This window comes from Microtus oregoni, unplaced genomic scaffold, assembly GCF_018167655.1.
Source record: "Microtus oregoni isolate MIOR12 unplaced genomic scaffold, Mior012 000012F_ref0000307, whole genome shotgun sequence".
Taxonomy (NCBI): Eukaryota; Metazoa; Chordata; class Mammalia; order Rodentia; family Cricetidae; genus Microtus; species Microtus oregoni.
In genome coordinates, this window is record NW_024543071.1 from 32,611,767 (window position 1) to 32,633,293 (window position 21,527).

The window sequence follows — 21,527 nt, forward strand, 5'->3', positions numbered from 1 at the left end:
ACATACCTGCTCACACTATGTGTGTGCTGAACACGTGTAGACTTTATCTTGTTGTAAGCCGTAGAGAAATATTTGCTTAACATTACAATAGGCATTATGTAGATTATATAAATATTTGGTGGGTGACTTAAAACATAAAGGAGGATATGCTTCATTGATTGTGGACTTTATCAACATATCCCGAGGGGCCCTAGGGCCTATGGCCACAGCTGTCTAGAGACACATTGTAGTTCATGTTTCTTGGAGTCAGTGTTGCCCACCGGTTTCCTTCTCTGCCTCTTGACTTTTGTGTGTATGCCAGAGGCTTTGCCAGCAATGCAGTGGGAGGTAAGGACCTGTACATGGCAGTGGCCTCCAGTGAGTGATGTGGCTGAGGGAAGGAGTCTCCCTTTTTCCTGGGTTACAATGAGGGAGAGATTTTCTGACTTTTCCTACACCAGGCAATACCTGGTGTAAGTCTATCCTACGTACCCTCCTAATACCTCGACTCTGTGACAAGGTGAGAGACAGCTTGATAAAATGGCATTGAAGTCAGGGTGTTGTTATGGTACAGTGTAAAATCTGACGGTAGACAAGAATTCTAGACCTTCTCCCTCAGTACATTCTATACATGTGACTTGGGCTAAACTAGTCACGTTTTCTGGGTCTTTACTCTGTCCCCCATAAAAAGGGGACCTTGAGATACATCACATGGTTTTCAGACCAGACCCTTGAGCCCTGGCTTCTACATGGTGCATCAGCAACTGAATGGGGAAGGATCAGGGCACAGCAGATTGGGGTCAACCAAGTCAGCCCCGTTGTATCTGCTTACTGTGTTCAGATTTGGAGTCGGACTTTCGTAACCGTGCTGTGGTTAGGAAACAGCAAACCAAAGCTAAAGAAGCGCTCAGTAATGTCATCTCCAGTGTACCTTCCAGATGAAAGGGTTCCTGATTACCTGACTGTGATGACCTTCCCTGTGTCCTTGATGCTATCAGCAGACGCTGCTGGTCAAGAAAGCCTTAGGCTGGAGCCTTTTCCAGGAAGCCGACTAAGCCCTGCCTGTGGATAGCTCAGAGCCCACGCTCCATAGCTTCGTGTTGATGATTTAGCATGTCTTTCCAAAAGAAGGATCCTAATTTGCACAGAACTCTGGGCTCCAGGCTGCCCTGTACTAGCCCTATGCTTCTTACTGCGCAGGCAATTTTACAGACCTGTCTGAAAATGTATTAGAACATTCTAGCCTTTTAGGGAGTGGGTGGGACTAGCTTCGCAAACTCAGTCGTATTAAGTAATGGCCGAGTCATTGATGTTCTTTCTAATGAGGCACACTGTAAAGCACCAGGTGGGATTTCCTCTTCATCTTGTCCACCATCGCAGTCGCGTAGCGTTGAGACTAACAATGCATGCTTGAAGATGACCTTCCAGCTTTCTGTCCGTCTCCACTGCTGTCTATTCATGGACACAGATTGTGCTAGTTAGCTTTTGCCAACCTGAAACAAAGTCACCCGTAAAAAGGATACCTCAGTTGGCGGGATTGCCTCCATTAGTCTGGCTTATCAGTATGTCCGTGGGACTTATTTTTATTAATTGCTGACTGTCTTAATTAGTGTTACTATTGGCTGTGACGAAACCATGCCCAAAGATAACTTGGGGAAGAAAGGGTTTATTTGGCTTATATATCCCAAATCACAGTCCATTCAGGGAAGGCTAGGGAGAAACTCAAAACGGGTGGGGGGCAGGGGATGAAACCTGGAGGCAGCACCTGATGCAGAGGCCACGGAGGAAGGCTGTTTACTGGCTTGCTCCTTCCTCATGGCTTGCTCTACCTGCTTTCTTACAGCATCCAAGACTGCTGGCCCAGAGAGTTACCACCCACACAGGTGGAGCCACAACAATTGCTAATTAAGAAAATGCCCTACAGGCCTGCCTGCAGCCCAATGTTATGGAGGCATTTTCTCAGTTGAGGCTCCTTTTTTCTCAGATGACTCTAGCTTGTGTCAAGTTGACATAAGTCTGCACACTAACTACTGTGGCAGGGCCTCGATCACTGTGGGCTGTGCCAGCCTTGGTAGATGGAGCTGGGTTGTGTAAGAAAAATGGCTAAGTGAGCCAGAAAGCAGTATTCCTACATCACCTCAGTTTGTGTTCCTGCCTCTGTGTTCCTGCTTGACTTCTTGCTCTAACTTCCTTCCATGATGGAGTGTGATATGTGTAAGCCAAATAAACCCTTTCTTCCTTCCTGCGAGTTGGTTTGGGTCAGAGTTTTGTCATAGCAACAAAAAGCAGACTAGGATACTCCTTGACAACCTCTTCAGGCTCCACTTTCCTCATCTATAAAATGAATAACAATTCCCCACAGAACTGTGAGGAAGAACCAAGATGCCATGGCACAATGGATTTAGAATAGTCTGCATGCATAGATTGCGCACATAGGTTTGCTTTCCTTATGGCCGTTGTTGGATGACTGGTTACAACAGAAACAGCTGGTTTACTCTCTCCAAACGACTGAAACAGGTCCTCAATTTTTTTCTTTCTTTTTCGTGGGTGTGTATGTAGTATGTATACATGGTCTTTCAAGTGTGATATACACACATGTGCAGTGGGGAGCATGGCACACACATGTGGGTACATGTGTGTGCAGAATCCTGGGCTTGTTGTCAGGATCATCCTCCATCACTCTTGCAACTTCAGTCATTGAAGTAGGATTTTTAAATAAAACCTAGAGCTCACCTGACTAGCCAGCTTGCTCTGGTGATACTGTCTTTGTCTTCTGAGATCAGAATTATAGGAAAGCTAACAGACCGAGATAGCATTTATGTGGGTTCTGGGGATCCAAAGTAGTCTGGCAAATGCTTTAACCACTGGGATATTGGTTATATAGCCACCACAATACCCTACCACACACACATACACACGCCACCTTGTTTTTTTCTTTTTCAGAACCTTGATCTTGAACTGGGCAGTCAAATGTCCCGCAAGCAATCCTTTCCAGCTTTCTTCCCAGCAAAGTGTCTTGTTTTTGCCTTTATTTCAGTTTTATGTTTGGAGTGTGATAAGAGGCTTTGCTGTGCTCTGACACAAAGTCACGCTAAAGTCGAGCGAGCATACTCCATTCCATTCCCTTAGACCCAGCTACGATCACTGGACTCCCATGGCTGTCATGGTGAGCCTGTGGACAAGGCTCATTACATGGTGGTGAAACTGGTGAACAGAAGGAAATATTGATTCCTGGAAGCTTCTTTGTTCTGTAAGACTTTTCCTTGGGTTGCTTCCTTCTCAATTTCTTATGGTAATGGTTCTTGAATCCATGGAGGACTCGTTAAAAAGAGTTCTATATCCTACCACAAAGTGTCTGATGGCGCAGATTTGGTTTGAAGTCTGAGCGTTGACACTTCTAACAAGTTCTGAGGCGATGGGGATGGCACTAGTGAAAGCTGAGACTGTATGTTAGGAAGCAACAGCTCCCTTGCATAAGCCACTGCTGTTTGGGATGCTTTGTTGTTGACATTTTATAGCTCATTCCTCTTGTGCTGATAAGTTTAAAAAAAAAAAGCACAGTAAAATGGCTAAAGTGCTCCTCGAAGTGAATCAGAAAGTCAAGGAAAATTGCAAATTAATTTGCTCCCCTCTGCACTATCCACGGCTGTGCTAGGTGTGTATAAAGATGACCAGGACAGGCACATGCTGCCTAGCGGATATTCACAGGAATGCCTGTCAGTCAGACTGGTAGCCAATGTGCTTATCACTTTTTTTTTTTTCTGTGACAAAATACTTGACTATAGCCACTTAAGGAGAGGAAGGTTAATCATGGCTCAGTTTGATAGGTGAGTCAACCACGGAAGGGAAGACGGGTGGTGAGAACAGCTCTAGCTGTGGTGGCCAGAGTGTAACGATGCAGCCGGTCCCTGTGACTCTGCTGTCAGGAAACAGGGGTGCTGCTACTGAGCTGAACTCCACCCCCTTGTATGTGGTCTAGGATCCCAGTTCATGGGATGGTGCTGCCCACATTCAGGGTGAGTCTTCCCAGTTAAACCTCTCTAGAAATACACCCACAAACATACCCAGAAGAGAGTCTCCCAGGTGATTCTAAATCCAGTCAAACCGACCATGAAGATTAAGCATCATAGCCAGTGCCTAAACCTGAAAGAGGATAATGAAAAAAAAAACGCCAGTGGCTTCCCCATCCCTCAGTCTGGAAATGGGACAAGTCCTAGAATGTAAGGGGATTACAGAGTCCTTAATGCAGGAGCCGCCAGTGCCCCCTGCACCTTGAACGCATCTAAATAACAGCCTGTTTATCAGGGATTCTTGGGTAATTGTGTAGGGATCGGATCCAGAACTTGGAATATTAAAATACATTTGATGGATGTGCTGTGTCTTTCAAGGCTGAAAACCACTGGCTTGGCCCACCGTAGAGGTTATAGGGTTGAACCCAAGGTTTCTGGCTTAGAGTTAGAGGCATCTCTGCTGTGCTGGGGAGTGTTCTTTAGATGCCCGGATGCTGTTTGGACCTACCCAAGGCCAGGTGCCGGCTAATCCTCCCTCGACAGGCAGTTCTGTGATAACGCGTTCCCAGCTCGCTAACAGCTCGCTGCAGCTCATCAGTTTCCCTAACAAGATTTTCCTTGGTGACAGGGAAACAGATCATTTTAATTAGCATTAGGTAATGAATTTAAACGGCATGGCAGTGATTCCAAAATCTCCCTTAACTGTCCTAAATAACATCATGCAGTCAGTGCTCCAGTGGGATTTTTTTTTTTTTTTTTTTTTTTTTGCTGAGAAATATCCATGGCAAAAATACAGTTCTTTAAAGGCTCCTACATGAGATTATTTTCCCCTGAACATAAAGTCAAGCTAGAACTATGCTATAGGGACTTACATGTCACCTAGTGGCCCTGTTTTTTGGCTGTGTAACTGCTCATTTGTCTGCCCCTGAGCAGAGAGCGTTTGTTCTCTGTCTCCTGCGGAGCTCCCATCCATTCAGAAAGCTCTTTTTCCACCTCTTTTGAGAAATTCCCCGGTGTAGTCTGCATTCTCAGCCCTCTTCTCTGGGAATCCATTCTCTGCTTCTCTGTGCCAGGGTGATATTTCTGAGAGCGCCGTGCTGAATTTGAATGGATGATGTCTCAGAGTGAGTTTACTACTGTCCTAAAAGATCCATGTGTTATCTTTGTGGCCCTGGAGGATCTTGCAAGTCGCTCCTCTACACAACATGGCTGTGAAATCAGTTGTAAATTTTTTTAATTTTTTTTTTTTTTTTAAATTTTGAGACACAGTCTCTCTACGCAGCCCCGACTGTCTGGAACTCACTCTGTAGACCAGGCTGGCCTTAAAATCGCAGAGATCTCCGCCTACCTCTGCCTCCCGAGTGCTGGGATTTAAGGTGTGTGACATTGTGCCCAGCTTGTTGTTACTATTTTTGATTCACTTTTCTCAAAGAAGGCAAAGGAATATGCTGGCCACCTTGAAGCTACTAAACCATGAAGATGCCTGTGCTGGCTAGTTTTTATGTCAACTTGACACAGGCTAGAGTCATCTAAGAAGACAGACCTTCAACTGAGAAAATATCTCTGTAAGTTCAGGCTGCAGGCAAGCCTGTTTAGGCGTTTTCTTAGTGACCGAAGTGGGAAGATCCAGCCCATTGTGAGTGACGCCACCACTGGGCTGGTGATCCTGGGTTCTTTAAGAAAACAGGCTGAGCGAGCCAGTAAACAGCACGCCATGGCCTCTGCCTCAGCCACCTATCTCCAGATTCTTGCCTTGAGTTCCTTTTACCTCCTTGGATGATATACTGTGATTTGGACATTTGTTTTTGATCCTGGTGTTTCCTCGCAGCACTAGACATCCTGACTAAAACGATGCCCTCTTCTTTTATGGTGTTAATGTCTCAGGCCATGTTCTGATTTAGAAAGAGGGACTCTGAAGACTTGGCATGGTAGTGTATGCCCATGATCCCAACACCTGGGAGGCAGAGGAAAGAGGATTGATGGAACTTTGAGGCTAACCTGGTCAACATAGTGAGTTGCAGGATATATAATAAATATATAAATATAATAAATAATAACATAGCAAGGATATATAATAAAAACCTTTCCCCAAAAAACAAATATAAAATAAAGGTTCTGCCTTCTCCTAGCTGACCTCGCCTTCGTGTGCACAGACTGGTCATCACTAGACTTAGCTGTTCTGTGATAACACAGGTCAGTAACATGACAGGCACATGTCAACTGATCAGCTTTCTCAGTTAAGTAGAGTAAATGGGCTTGAGAATCCTAGTCTTGGAGATTCAGATTAAAATTCTGATATATTGGCATGGTTTGAGGACAGCCTCATTGGCGTTCTCTGATTTAAAGTCTCACGTGAAGTGCAGTATGAAGAACTGAATACTATAATCTAGGAGTGGTTATATAGAGCACAGCTGTTACATTTCTTAACTTGATATCCTATGAATTCCATCATCATTGACTGAGTTATAATTCCTTGGTCTTTTTCACTGAATAAGTGCACTTGGCTTTGGTTTCCCAGCATCCATATTCCTTCCCTGTGATAGCAGCATCATGGTTTTTCTTGATCAGCCTCTTCACCACCCTGATTCTTTGTACCCAGAGGGAAAATGTAATAGAAGCTTCTCTTGAAACTGATGAAGAGGATGGACTCTTCCAGCAAGTTGCAATGCTTTTGAGTTACTATTGCATGCAGCCAAAGTAAAGGAAGGCAAAATGGAAGAAACGGGGATGGGGATACCCAAGTCTCTATGGCATCATTTGAACCAACCCAACAATGCTTGATGTCAGATTTAACTTGTCAAAAAATATAATTAGAAAAAAAAAGTTTACTTCATGCACCAGGAAAAAAAAAAAAACATAGCACACACACTCCAGGGGCTTTAGACCCACAGGTTGTAAGAAACCTAGAGTAGCAGTGAGAGCCTTGCTGATAAAACAAGGATGATAAAGAATGGTATTTCTTGTCATGACTGACTGCTAAAACTTACATTCCTTTCCAGGTAGTGGTGCTCCGTGAATTTACGTGTTCACTTCTAATTGCCTGAGTGTTTTAAGGGTCATGCTGGCCTGGGAAACCTTGACTTTTGCTGGTGGGTGGAGCTTGCATTTCTGAGGAAGGGGGCTGTTTTCAGCTTTGGTTATGTGATCATGGATATTTGTGGTAAGGGCTTATTTAGACTTTGGCCTCCAGAAAGTTCACTGGCTTCCCCCTTTTGGTCATTCTCTCAGGTGAGTCAATCATGACTGTGGTCAGCGTTGCTCTTGTTCCTCTTATTTTCTTGATCGGTTCCCATGGGTTCCATCCCATGAGCTAGCGGCCTCCAACATGGAAGCCTTTTTACAAAATGCAATTCAACGATGATTCTCAATATGACTAATAGGAGGGTAATAACAAGAGTGAGACGTACCCCCAAGTCAGGGACACCCCCATTTGAAACTTAAATCAGTTGACCAGGTCAGCTGAGTTAGGTGGAATACATGGGCATGACTGTTCAGGTCTTCCGTTCAGGACTACAGTCTCTGATTTACTAATAGAACATGCCACTTTGTTCTCTTATAAGGGCACATAGCTCCTCCTTATCGAGCAGTGAGTATTCCAAGAATGCTCTTGTTGGTACACAGCTGAGTCTAAATTGCTTGTTTCATTAGTGTTTCTTAAAGGAAGACCTCATTAAAGTGATTTTAAAAGAGCTTAAATATATTGATAAGTGATTTTCCCCTTAATTTAAAAGCCATAGTTGAGGGACAAATACCCTAGTAAAACTCAGTGTTCAAAGTATTTGAGTAGAAAAACTTAGTATGTGTCATAGTCTGTCCGTGGGGGGGGGGCAATATTAAGCATAGTGTTAAGGGGGCTGGAGAGATGGTTCAGTGGTTTAGAGCACACACTGTTATTTGGAGGATCCAGGTTTAATTCACAGTCACCACATGGAAGGTCACAGTGGTCTGTAACTCCAGTTCAGAGGACCACACACCCTCACCCAAACATACATGAAGATAAAACAGCAATGCATATAAGAAGAGAGAGAGAAATGAAGAAAGAAAGAAAGAAAGAAAGAAAGAAAGGAGTGAGGAAGGAAGGAAGAAGGAAAAGGAAGGAAGGAAGGAAGGAAAGAGTAAAGATGGAGGCCAGCCCTACCCACCAGGAATACACCATGGTTATTTCCTGCACACTGACCCCTGAATATTGCCATTTTGAATGAGTGTAGTTTAAATCAAGTTTAGACACTTAATGAATTTGATAGCGGACTCAAGGGTCTGTTACTGTACTTCTCAAGAGACTTAACTAACCAGGAGAAGGCTGGTGAGATTGTCCTAGAAAGGGGGGACTTTGTGAAATCGGTTTAAGTTTAGTAAAGGGCTTCCTGTGTTGTGTTTTTCAAAGGAGATTTTTTTTTTTTTGATTATTGATTGCGGAGGGTAGTCTACACGGATGGCACCCACACTCCTAGCGGGGACCTGGCCTGTGCTGGGCAGCTTCAGTGCAGGTCTTCACCAGAAGGGAGAAGAGCCAGGGTTCTAGAAGGAGACTGGGGTGAGCTTGAGGGCACCCTTGTCACAGCAGGGCGGTCAGCAAGCCGTCTGTGGGCTTTCTCATCGTTAGCCCCTCTTCCTCTCCTAAGGGGCCAGAGGTTTCCTTCTCTTTTGTTCATTGTTGTGGCCAGTGCTTGCACATAGTAGGTGCCTAATAAATGCCCACTGGTATGCTGACCAAGATGGGCACTTCATTGACTGGCTCATGAAGAAGTTGGGGCTAAAGCAAGGGGTTATGGGGGCAGGTTTCATTCGCAGACCCTGACTCCGCCACCAGGAGGGTGTGTGGCTTTGGAAAAGATCTTGCGGTCATTGAGCCTCAGTTTCCCCATCTTGTTCACAGACGACACGGCTTTCTCATATCCCAAGGCTCTCACCAATGACAGGGGCACTCCAGTTCTCACTTTGCCATTCTCATTGGGCAGCAATGTGTAGTTAAGGATCTTGGTCAGGGTGCTCTTCAGGATATCCGGATTGAACAGTTTAATATCTGAGATCATCAGCTTGATGCGATCAATACTGATGCTATTGAAGTTGAGCATAAACCGGTCACCTTCCATGTAAAACTGAGCTTCATAATTGGTCTCCGGGAAAGATTCAGCATGTCTGACCTGGCAGCTTGCTTCATGGCGTCTGCCCGGGAGAGGGGAGCATGGCCTCTCCAAAGGAGATTTCTGAATGCTGATTTTAAATTGGTTTATAGATAAGAGAGTCTATAATAAAGAAAAATTGGGTTCCCAGGATCTACAGACCCCTTTGCATCTGAGGCAGCATCATAGTTCCACACATATTGTTGCTAGTTTAGGGAAATGTTGGCCAATAGCCGTTCCTTTCTGAAAGACACAAATTTCTGTTGCAGCTACATCATGACCTCAGCATTGCAGTACAACTTTGGGGAACTGAAGTTAATCTCAAAGTTTATGACCATTGAAAGGCAATTGTTGCAGTAATTGATTTGGTCAACTCCTGAGCCCTCTTTGATAAATCAAAGCAAAGAAGGAAATCACAGCATCAGGATAGACGTTCTGAGGACTTGAAGAATTTTCAGATCCTGATGGAGTGTTAGGAGAAAATTATATTTATTTCAAAAATAATACTATCTGTGAGGCATTGCTGCCCAAGTATCGACTGTATTATTGATTTTCCCCCCAAGCAGTAACAAATATATGTGTTCATTTTTGTCTACAGGGATGCTAAAGACTAGAACTAGGTCTTCTATTGCAGACCATTTGGCTCAGTTGGTACCTTTGCCAATAGGAGGTTAGCATGAGATGGGAGCTCTTGGAGTAACATGGGCTGGGGAGATGACTCAGTTGGTAAACTACCTGCCTACCTTGCAAACACAAGGACCACAATTAAGATCCTCAGCACCCACTTAAAAGTGTGAGGCAGAGCCAGACGCAAAGGGGGGTCCCTGCAGTTCACTGGCAAGCTATTCTGGCCAGTTGGAGACCTCTCTAGAAATATGCTGGGAAGCCATAAAGAAAGGCAAATTACTTTCTGGCCTTAGCATGCACATAACACCTGCATACACACATGCACACACACACACACACACACACACACACACATTCAAGAAAGCCAAATTAGAGCAAATCTCTTGGAACAGCTATAAATACAAAGTCATTGATTTGCTTGACAGTGGTTCCTCTTCTGTCCTAATGTCCTCTCAAAATGGTCTGCTAAATGCTGTAATTCTATCAGGGGAGTCATTTCCCATTCTATCAGATGTTTCTCAAATCAATCGCTTATCTCTGTACATAGTCCATTAACAAAATGGAATGACAAGGCCACTTCATCAGATCAGCCAATAAGACCACAGTGCTGTTGAAATATTTCTTCTAGGTATGTATAATAGCACACAGCAGAGAGAGAGAGAGAGAGAGAGAGAGAGAGAGAGAGAGAGAGAGAGAGAGAGAGAGATGCGTGTATAAAGACTAATCTGTATATTTATTCTTTTTTTTTTGAGGGGTGCAATGAACTTTATTGATGGTATTCAAGAGAGTAGGGCTCCCTAAGCCCCCTCCTGCTATTCTGGGGGTCTGGGATGGAAACTGTGAGGGAGATGCTCAGTGTTAAGGGTTAGTTAGGCCAGGGACTGCTCAGCAGCCGAGGACCTCTCTCTTGCTGTGTCCTTGCTGGCATGGGTGGTCCAGGGCGGGCTTCTTACTCCTTGGAGGCCATGTAGGCCATGAGGTCCACCACTCTGTTGCTGTAGCCGAATTCATTGTCGTACCAGGAAATGAGCTTTACAAAGTTGTCATTGAGAGCAATGCCAGCCCCAGCATCGAAGGTGGAAGAGTGGGAGTCACTGTTAAAGTCACAGGAGACGACCTGGTCCTCAGTGTAGCCCAGGATGCCCTTTAGTGGGCCCTCGGATGCCTTCTTCACCACCTTCTTGATGTCATCATACTTGGCAGCTTTCTCCAGGCGGCATGTCAGATCCACGACGGACACATTGGGGGTAGGAACGCGGAAGGCCATGCCCGTGAGCTTCCCGTTCAGCTCTGGGATGACTTTGCCCACAGCCTTGGCAGCGCCAGTGGACGCAGGGATGATGTTCTGGGCAGCACCACGGCCATCTCGCCACAGCTTCCCAGAGGGGCCATCCACAGTCTTCTGGGTGGCCGTGATGGCATGGACTGTGGTCATGAGTCCTTCCACGATGCCAAAGTTGTCATGGATGACCTTGGCCATGGGGGCTAAGCAGTTGGTGGTGCAGGAAGCGTTGCTGACAATCTTGAGGGAATTGTCATACTTGTCATGGTTCACACCCATCACAAACATGGGGGCATCGGCAGAAGGGGCGGAGATGATGACCCTCTTGGCCCCACCCTTCAAGTGGGCCCCAGCCTTCTCCATGGTGGTGAAGACACCGGTAGATTCCACAACATACTCGGCGCCGGCATCCCCCCATTTGATGTTGGCGGGATCTCGCTCCTGGAAGATGGTGATGGCCTTCCCGTTGATGACAAGCTTCCCATTCTCAGCCTTAACTGTGCCTTTGAACTTGCCATGGGTGGAGTCATACTGGAACATGTAGACCATGTAGTTGAGGTCGATGAAAGGGTCGTTGATGGCAACAACGTCCACTTTGCCAGAAGTGAAGGCAGCCCTGGTAACCAGGCGTCCAATACGGCCAAATCCGTTCACTCCGACCTTCACCATCGTGTCTCTGGAACGAGGCTGGCACTGCACGAAAAGAAGCGGCTGTCTCTAGAACAGAGAGGAGCAGAGAGCCTGTATATTTATTCTTAAAGAAAAGCTAAGAATGTTCTTAGGATTTACTTTCCTGTTTTTCTAGCTCCTATTCATCCATCCTTGGAGACACGTTTCATAGGATTGCTACAAAGTCTAGAAGAACCATTCCAGGCTAAATCCAGGACTACCAAGTAGACAGATGGATAGAATCAGGGATTCTTGGAATTTACACACAAAGAACTTAGATTTGCCCATACCTTTCAATTTGTTTTTTTGTTTTGTTGTTATTATTGTTTTTCAGGTTTGAAAAATACTTTACAATGGCTCAAAATTTGTCTTGAGACCAAGGTTCCAGTTCTGCTTATGCTGGTGCCTCAAGTTCATCCCCTCACCTTAAATGACATCTGGTATGAAGAGATTCATGAGGAAGGAGAATCAACAGGGCTAGTGTATTCAAAATAGGCAGGCAATGGAAGTAAAAAGAGGAGAGTCAATGGGTCCTATCTGATTTTAGCCTTGAATTTATTAGTATGTTGTTAAGATTCTAAGAGGGAGGATTGGAGTGTAATTCTTTTAGAAATTTTTATATGCCAATTAAATGATGCAGCCCATGGTTTGGGGAGATTTTTCTAACCCTTTACAACCTCTTTCTCAAAGCACTTCCAATAATAACTATTTTATCTAAGGTAGAGATCCCCCAAGTGGCCACAACAATTCTAAATTACCCTTGATGAAGTTTACTAAGGATAATTTTCTAAAAACACAAAATTCTATACTTTAATTTTTAAACAAACTGCCACTGACCCCCAGCCCTTAGCACAACTGATGCCACGATGGAAGTACACTTGGGCCTTGGAACCCAGTATCTAGGCCACAACACCAACTGGAAAGGAACAGAGATCAAGTCCATCTGTCAAAGTTCCACTTCTTGCTAGCTGTTTTTGTTAACTGAGGTGTGTTAACCCAGGATGTGATTTTTGTGCTTAAAAGGCGAAGACTGGTAAGGCTTGGGGCTGCATGATTTGGGCAAGGTCCCTGTGCAACCGCCAGCTATAAAGACTTTCTATTGGCTCTAAGAGTCCATGTGTTCTCTGAAGGAGTTACCTCACAAGAAAATTGGTAAGCAGTTGAGTACCAGAGGATGCTAATGCTAGAACTCCAAGAAGCAAGGAAGAAGTAAGCATGTAGGCTTTGTGGGTCCCCTGGCTTTCTCTGCAGCTTCTCTGGATTGTCTGTGTATCCCTCCTCTGACACAAAACTAGACCAAACTTTTCGTAATACTATTAAGACATGGGAAGACATGAAAAGGAGGGAGGCAGGTCTTCTAAGCCAATGTGGAGAGTATGCCTAGTCTCCACCCAGACTCTACCTTGGCCCAACCTCTCTAGTGACTAGGCACACTCTGATAAATAGGGAAAGAAAAATCCATGGGCTTTGTCCCAGCACGATCATGCTCAGTAGATAGAAAATCCTGCCCTCAACTGTAGTGATCTGGATGAGAATGGTCCCTATAGACTCATATGTTAATACTTGGCCCCCAGTTGGTAGAGCTGTTTGGGAAGGATTAGGAGGTATGTCACTGGGGGTGGGCTCTGGGGTTGTAAAAAGCTTGCATCTTTCCAGTATTCCTCTCTCTGCTTCTCACTTGCCAATCAGGGTGCAACCTCTCAAGTGTTTTTGCTACCATATTGTTGTTCTGGCGTCATGGACGCTAACCCTTTCAAACTGCAAGCCCAGTTAAACACTTCCTTTTCTGAGTCACTCTGGTGATGGTGTTTTATCACAGCAATAGAAAAGTAACTAATATATCAACCATCTTAACTCATTATACTGTCATTACCTTATTATTAAATTGTGAGGGTATTTTTTTTAAGATTTAATGTTTTAATTTTAATGTGTGTGTGTGTGTGTGTGAGAGAGAGAGAGAGAGAGAGAGAGAGAGAGAGAGAGAGAGAGAGAGAGTTCAGGTGTCCACAGAGGCTAGAAGGATCAGATACCCTGGAACTGGAGAGGGGCCATGGATACCATGTGGGTGCTGGAAGTTAAACTCAGGTCCTCTGCAAGAACAATAGATACTTTTAACTGTAAAGTCATTTTCTCAGCTGTGGTCAACTGTGGTGTTGACTGCTTCTTATGAGCCTTTAAAGAGGATTATGAGAAAAAATATTCTAGGAGGGAAACTCAGTCTACCATAATTGGAGAGGAAAAAGCTATCGTCTAACCCCGGTGGAGGCATCATCCACCTCACATAGTCATTAAAACTTCGGAAAAGAAACCAACATCTTTCACCGCTGCCCACCCTTGAGTGAGACCACTCCTGAGTTGTGTGGAATGTATTTTAGCTTTACTAAATAAACTCTCTCTCTCTCTTGAGTGTGTGTCTGTCTGTCTGTCTGTCTGTCTGTCTCTCTGTGTATGTGTCTGTCTCCCCCGCCCCCCGCCCCCGAATTCTTTCCTCTAGGGAAACAAAAACCAAGAACCCTTTACCTGGCGGCAGTAAGATAAGAAAAGGACAGACACCAATCCAGAAAATTCCAAAGTCAAAAGAGCCAGAAACTCAGCTTACAGCAGGTAGCACCGAGCTTGTACAGCAGGAATGATGAAGGGCATTGCTCGCTGCCAGCACCGCCTACTTGAAATGCACATTCCTTTTAGGGCAGCAATTCTGCCTAAGCTTGTTGTAGCTGACTGGTTAGGAATTCTAAGGTCATGCTGACCCAGGAAGCCTTGACTCTTGTTTATGATTACAGCTTGCAATTCAGGGAGATAAGAATAGTTTTTAACTTTTTGGCTGGGTGACAAGGGATGTTTATTCTTGGGCAGTTCAATAATTGTCTCTACAGAAGTTTATCATTAGCAAGTTACGTGGAGGAACAAATTGCTGGGGTAGGGTGCTGCTTGTGTAAACTAATTCGAGCCTTACTCAAGAGTCCTAGCTAACATTCTGGCTTTCTATGCAGTGGAGAGCTAGTAAGTGTTTACCGATCCGTTCTCTTTGGGTAGGGGAAGGGAAAAATACCTGATGGGCCACGCTTTCCTTCTTTGTAGTCTAAACATTCTCTGTGAGCACACAGCTATCGACAGGAAGCCGATGCGCTCGCAGGTCCTCTGAAAATGTAGCCATCAGCTTTCACCAGCCAGACTCAGGACACTGCTCCCCCTCCCCCAGAAAGCCAAGCCAACATCATCAACTAGGGAACCTTCCTCTGAGAGCAACTTGGCATGAGTACCTCAACCAGCACTGTTTGGGGAAGTAGAACATGCTCTGCGTTTAGCTGCTTGTACTTTCCCTTTTGTCCAGCATAAAAGAATGATCAAATGAGCAGAGAGTGAGAGACTTTGGGGAACTCCATCCTAAATGGGATATCTTCATCAAAACCTCCTCTCCAGGCTCAGAGATCTATGTGGAAGAGGAGGAGGAAAGATTGTGCGAGCCAGAGGTGGAGGATGACTCCAAGACACAGCATCTTCTAGGCACAACAGGGTTGATATGAACACATGAACTCACAGAGACTGTGACAGCACGCACAAGACTTTCACAAGTTCAAACCACGCAGAATCCATCACAGAAGGGGAAGCGGACACCAAGTCCCACCCCTCAAAAAACTATTTGTTCTCGATATCTTCCATGAAAGGGAAAATCTGTTCTCCCCAGTGGAGTGTCACTGGGTGTACCAACCACATTCCAGGGCAGGCCCAATGCCCAGGAGCAGTTGACCAACATACAATGAATTCCATTTTGTATGTGGGTTTTTTTTGTTTTGTTTTGGTGGGGGTTTTTTTCTTTAATTTTTTTTTATAATTTGCTTTGTTTTCTGTTTCATGACAGTGAGAAAGAACATGAAGTTGGGGGGGTGGGGAGGTGGGCAGGATCTGGGAGGAGTTGGGGGAGGGAAAAATATGATCAAAATATATTGTATGGAAAAAGTTAATCATTAAAAGGATTTCCAGTATCCTGGATCATTCTGTCAGCAATTGATTATGCTGGACAAAGAAATGAGATAACTCTACCTTACCATGCCTGATTTTTTTTTTTAGGAGTCCATGGTTCTGATAGATTACTTTTCGTTCTGCATGGCAAATCACCAGATAAACCCTCCAGGCTAGAGCTTGGATGGCAGAGCAATGGTCTCACTACTTTTTGAATCTATTCTATTCCTTTTTTTTCTCTGGAAACTTTAATGTGCTTCCATCCAGTCCTTGTTAGTGTCTCCTTCCTCCCTTCCCCCACTCCTTCATCTTAAGATATTGTCTGATTTATGTTGTCCAGGCTGGCCTCAAACTGAGAGTCTCCTGCCTCGGTGTCTCAGGTGCTACTACAATAGGTATTCACTGCTGAGTCTGCCAGTCTGTTAACGGTCATCAGCTATTCTGCACTTACATAGTGGGAAAAACCAGAAACAGCTGGAGTTGCGATTTTGTACAACCTTACCATTTTCATCCTTTAAATTCTGTCAATATCTGACTTTTCCCCAACAGAGTCTCAATTTCAAATGTTTCTAGAGGCCTACTCTACTTGAAGAAACTAGAGTTCTTTCCTAATCTTCCTCCAGCCTTCAGATCGATTCTACCATAAATAAAATTTTTTGTAGCCCTTTGATATATGCATACTGCCACAGAGATGCTATATTTCCTTCTCCCCCGCCCTTTACCAAATGCCCTTCCCTGTCAGCCTCTTTCAAGTTGTGGATTTCCAAACAGAACAGTACTCTCTGAGCATTAGCTATAACTCCTTTTCCTTTCTAGGGTTTCTTCTGAAGGATTCAACTCTCCAGTAGGTCATATTTTCCACAGGATACTCTGCCCTCCAGGAGTCTTTGCTAAGACTGAGGTCCTCTCCTTGAACTTGATTATATATTGATGCATACAATAGGAGCAGGCTCCAAGACCTTAACTACCAATAGCTGATCCATTAAAAATTATTTCATCCAGTGTTTATTCTCAGTCTCTGTCTCTGTCTCTGTCTCTGTCTCTCTCTCTCTCTCTCTCTCTCTCTCTCTCTCTCTCCTTTCAATAATACCATCCCCCAGCCTGGAGAGGGGTTTCACTGTGTAGACTCTGATTGGTCTGGATATTGACATGTAGACCAGGTTGGCCATGAACTCACAGATCTGTTTGCCTCAGCCTCCCCGCTGGAGTGCTAGGCTTAAAAGCATGTACCATCATATCCAGCCAATGATTCTTTCTTTGCTTTTATTGGTCTGTTTGAGGAGCTCTTAGGTTTGAAGGGCTGTACTGATGAGTGCATTTATCTCCATCTCTGGTGGCATGCCTCGTCCTTGACTGAGTCTTGGGAGTCTAGAAGCTTTGACATACTCCCAATACCCCAAATCCTGTTCTTGGGCATCATCTACACAGCTAAATCTTTGCCTCCCAAAGCTTATTCCAGCTGCCCTTCAGGACACAACATGAAAATAAAACCAAGTTCTGGGCTGTCAGGCCAGGAAGCAGCATAGCCTCAGCATTCAGAAAGAGTGATTGTTGTTGAGTTCTGGTCCCATCTTTGTTACTTGCTGACTCTATGACCATGAGCAAGCCAGTTTAACCCTCTTGCCTTTCTACTAGATAGTGCCAGGGAAGGCATGGCGTTTCTCCCTCAGAGTTCAGAGTGAAATGAGATGATGTACTCAAAGGTGTTCGGGAGCAGAGCAGCGCACACAGGACAGCTTGTTAGTGACATTACAACAGCTTCTTGAAAAATAGGGAATGTGACATTGATTCAGAGTTGTGAAGTTTGACCAAGCCATCACCCTCTCGTGATCAAAAGGGTCTACGTGACTGATTGAACATCACAATAGAGGGAGAAAGAAGGCTAATGCATTTGCTTAGCCCATCGATCTTCATTTCTTTTCATTGCCACCATTACTAGTGAAGCTCAACTGAACATTCTGACTATTGGAACCGTTTGGACTTTAGCCGGCTTAAGAGAAACAGTGGCTCCTGGAAAGCGCTACAGTCAACTGCTTCTGTGTCACCTTGAACAAACTCTTCTCTGCTCCCTAGCTTCCGGGGAGGGGAGGAGAATGGGGAGAGAGAAAAATTGGCTTGTTTCCCTGTTAGTAATTACTGCTGGTAATTTAGAACTGATAAACTAATTGCTGTCCTTATCAGCATGTTGTCTAGAAGTGTGTGTGTGTGTGTGTGTGTGTGTGTGTGTGTGTGTGTGAGAGAGAGAGAGAGGGAGAGAGAGAGAGAGAGAGAGAGAGAGAGAGAGAGAGAGATTGAGTGAGTAGGGGGAGAGAAAGAGTTTGAGAGAGAGTTTTCATTGGTTATTAATAACGTCTCAAGACAGGAAAGTAGCCAGAAGATTTGGGTGTGGCTATGCCATACATATCTCCTCTCCTACTTAAAGTAAACTTTTAGAAATAAGGTTTTACATCAGATTTAGTAAGCTTAAAGAAGTGTATGTCATTGATTATATGTGAATATCATTATATAAATGATATCAGGAAGAAAATGATTGATTTAAAAATTTAGTGTGTGTAGTAATGTATGCCAGCTTGTGCCCTCCCTGGCAAGGCTCTCAGTGCCTCCGAGCTTGTTGACCACAGTTCTATCGTTAGGTTTTCTGAGCCATTGTCCACTTCCCTGCCATGCAAGAGATTTGGGGACTACTCCCCCACTCTCTGTATGGGAGCACATACAAAAACATGTACTTTGACAAAAAGTTGTAGTTGGAGGTAGATTATGGCTGCTTTTTAAGATGATACAGCATGTGTTTATTTATCTGCCTTCTTTCTCCTTCTCTGACTGATTGTCTTATTCAAATAGATCATAATACACTTTTTCCATATTCACTAATACCTTGCTAAAATTCTTCCCAGGCAACTGGTATAACAGTCATTTTCCTGCTGATGGGCTTTCCTCTCTCGCTCACCTCCCTCCCCTCTCCATCCTCTGCCCCCCTTCTGTGACCCACACAATTTATTTTAATTAGCATCATGAATAATCCTTTTATGAATAAATCAGATCATCATGTTTCTGCTCAAGACCCCAAAATGACTCTCCATTTCATCACCAATTAAAAATCAAAGCCCTAATATTATTTACATAATGATATTCATATGTAATCAATGACTTAAATCGCTTTTTTTTCCAGCTTGTAAATATATTGGAAAACAGGCCGAGGACAAAGCAGAGCATTTTCCAGTTGTGGCCCAGAGCCACAGAACTCACCCACACATTTGTGAAAATTTAACCCCAGGACACAGCACTGCCCAAGCTAAGAACCAGTTCTAAAGTGCAGGTAGGGAGAAGGGTCAGTGAAAGGCAAACATGGAGGGGCGAAGCTTGCAGTATGTCAGAGGCAGGGGGGGCAGCACCTGCCCAGGCCACACTAATTCCTCAGGGCTGCCAACCCTAAGACAGCGGGTCTTCCCTGCAGGCACAGCGCTTTTGCCCACAGTAGGGGCAGCCTCTGGAAGCTGCTTGTGCTGGTTACTTTTCCCAACTGAGCTGCACAGTGAGGCTGTCTATCTGCTCCTTAGGGGTCGTCAGACATCGTAGCCAAGCGTGCAGGATCTCCAGTACTGATGTGTGCATGTCCAGGTCCTGTACTGGCTGCTCCAACCTGCATTCATCACTGCAGACACCTTCTGTGGATCCATGGAACTCAAGGCCTTGCCTAGAGCTCTCGTCACTTGTACTGAACTCTGAGTCAGTCCCTTCTTGGTCACAGCTGTCTGCACCTTAGAGACCACTGCATCAATGTGGGACTTGTGAGCAAACTCCTCCGTTTTCCTCTTCACTTTGGCCTGCTCAGCCTTGGAGTCCTTCTCTGCCCTTTTGACCAGCTTCTCCAGGTGCTTCACCAGGAACGTCAACAGGACTAGCGGACGGTCCATGGCCAGACAGGCAGCATCGGGGTGTGGCAGCACAGGACACCCCCACTGATATTGGAAAAGTCGGAAACGTTTGCAAACATGGAGAGGGAAAAGCAATCACAAACATAACAAACACATTAACACGCCTTTTCAGCTCTTGATCACACATATAGATTTGCCCGTATCTTGGAAATGAATTTCAGCAATACTGTAAAAAAGACTGTTCTAGGTACATGGTGGCCGCGGCCATTGCCACAGGTTCTGACTGGCTTGATTAACTCTGGCATCTGGTAGACACTCTCCCCAGCCAGGGAATTCAAGGAGATCTTCTCAGTGGTTCCCTCACCCTAACCTTCAATACGACTTGGAACCGCAGCGCTTAGACTGCACACCACCTGCATCCTGCAGGCATCCTCCCTTGGAGACTCAGTGCAGGTAGCAGCTGTCAGGAAGACAAGGTTTGTGTTCTCTTCCCCGACAATACCCCTCCACCTCATTAACTCAAACAGCTTTTATCGTCTCTCTCTCTCTTAGTTAAACCTCACTCCTCCAACTTCCAAATAAAATACATAATACTTACATTTATACATACATAAACACACTGTTTGCAGGAATCTTCTTATAATTCTTGATTTGGATCCTGAAATAGCAAAATTATACATTTCCCCCTCAGTCAAGAGATTCAAATATACTAAAATCATGAAAGGCATAAAAATATCTTTTCATCTTATCTAAGTCACAAATGGTAGTAAAGGGAAGTTAAAATTATAAAATCTAATTCTTCTATCTTATCTAAACAAGTACACAGGAAGTAGACCTAGCAGCTGGTACCCTGCCCAGCGGTCTGAGAAATGAGACATCAGAAAAGCTTCAGAGGGCCTTGGCCTTGCAGACCAATCCCTGCTTGGGGGAGACATGACCTTGGCTGTGTCAGGAATGTTCCTGCCTAGGCTGGTAGCTTTGAAAAGTGTGAGTCATTATCCGGTCACCAACCAGAGGTGCAATCTTTCAGAGAGGAGAAGGGGCGGGGGATGGGGCTTGAGAACCGCGCTTCCTGGATCCAGTCAGAAACCCAGAATAGCAATTTACTGATTGGAGTCAGGTAGGTGTAACTTCCCAGCAGATCCGAGCTGAGATTCTGTCTCTAGGTGACGTCATCGAGAGTCAGCCGAACACCAGATGCTGTGGTTACAGCAGTGAACAAGACAAACTAGGGCTCGCCCTTGCGTGCTTGGCATCTGTTCATCTTCTCTCTGTAGGGAAGCCACACACAAAGTCAGTTTATGATCAGAAGGTTGTGTCGAGAGCCTGAAAAACAAAAGTAAAATTACAGTAAGGCGCACAACGTTAGCGAGGGAGTGGCACCCAGCCCGGCAGGTCATGAAGTTAGGTCTGCCCAAATGTGGGTCCGTGGGTCCTGGGCAACGGTAACTAATTTGGGAGGGGGGTACTGGGATTGAACTAGAGTCTCATACATGCTGAAGAAAAGCTCGGACACCGAGTTACATCTTCCCTATTCCGACTGCTTTTTCTCACTTATCTCTGGATCTCTCTTTCCCTGACTCTGCCTGTCTCTCTCTTCTCCCTCAACAAATTAAAGTAACTGTAAAGAATAGTGCTGAGTATGGTGGTGCATGCTTGTAATTCAAGCACTCAGGAGGCGGTGGCAGGATCTCTTGAGTTCGGGCCTGAATGATCTATACATTGTCAGGACAGCCAGAGCTGTGCAGTGAGAACCCTGTCTCAACAAAACAAAAGAAGTAATAAAACAAATGGAAATGAAGGTAAATTAGGTTTAAATAAATAATGTAAATTTATGTAAATAATAAATGATGATGACCGTTAACACTCAGCCACCTGGGTTTCCCTTGCTCAACGTCTTAACTCGGATACTTGCAGGCATTTGTCTCTTTTAATGGAAAAAAATTTTTAAGTAAAATATAATGGATGCTTCCTGTGAGGAATGCAAATGATTGAGAGC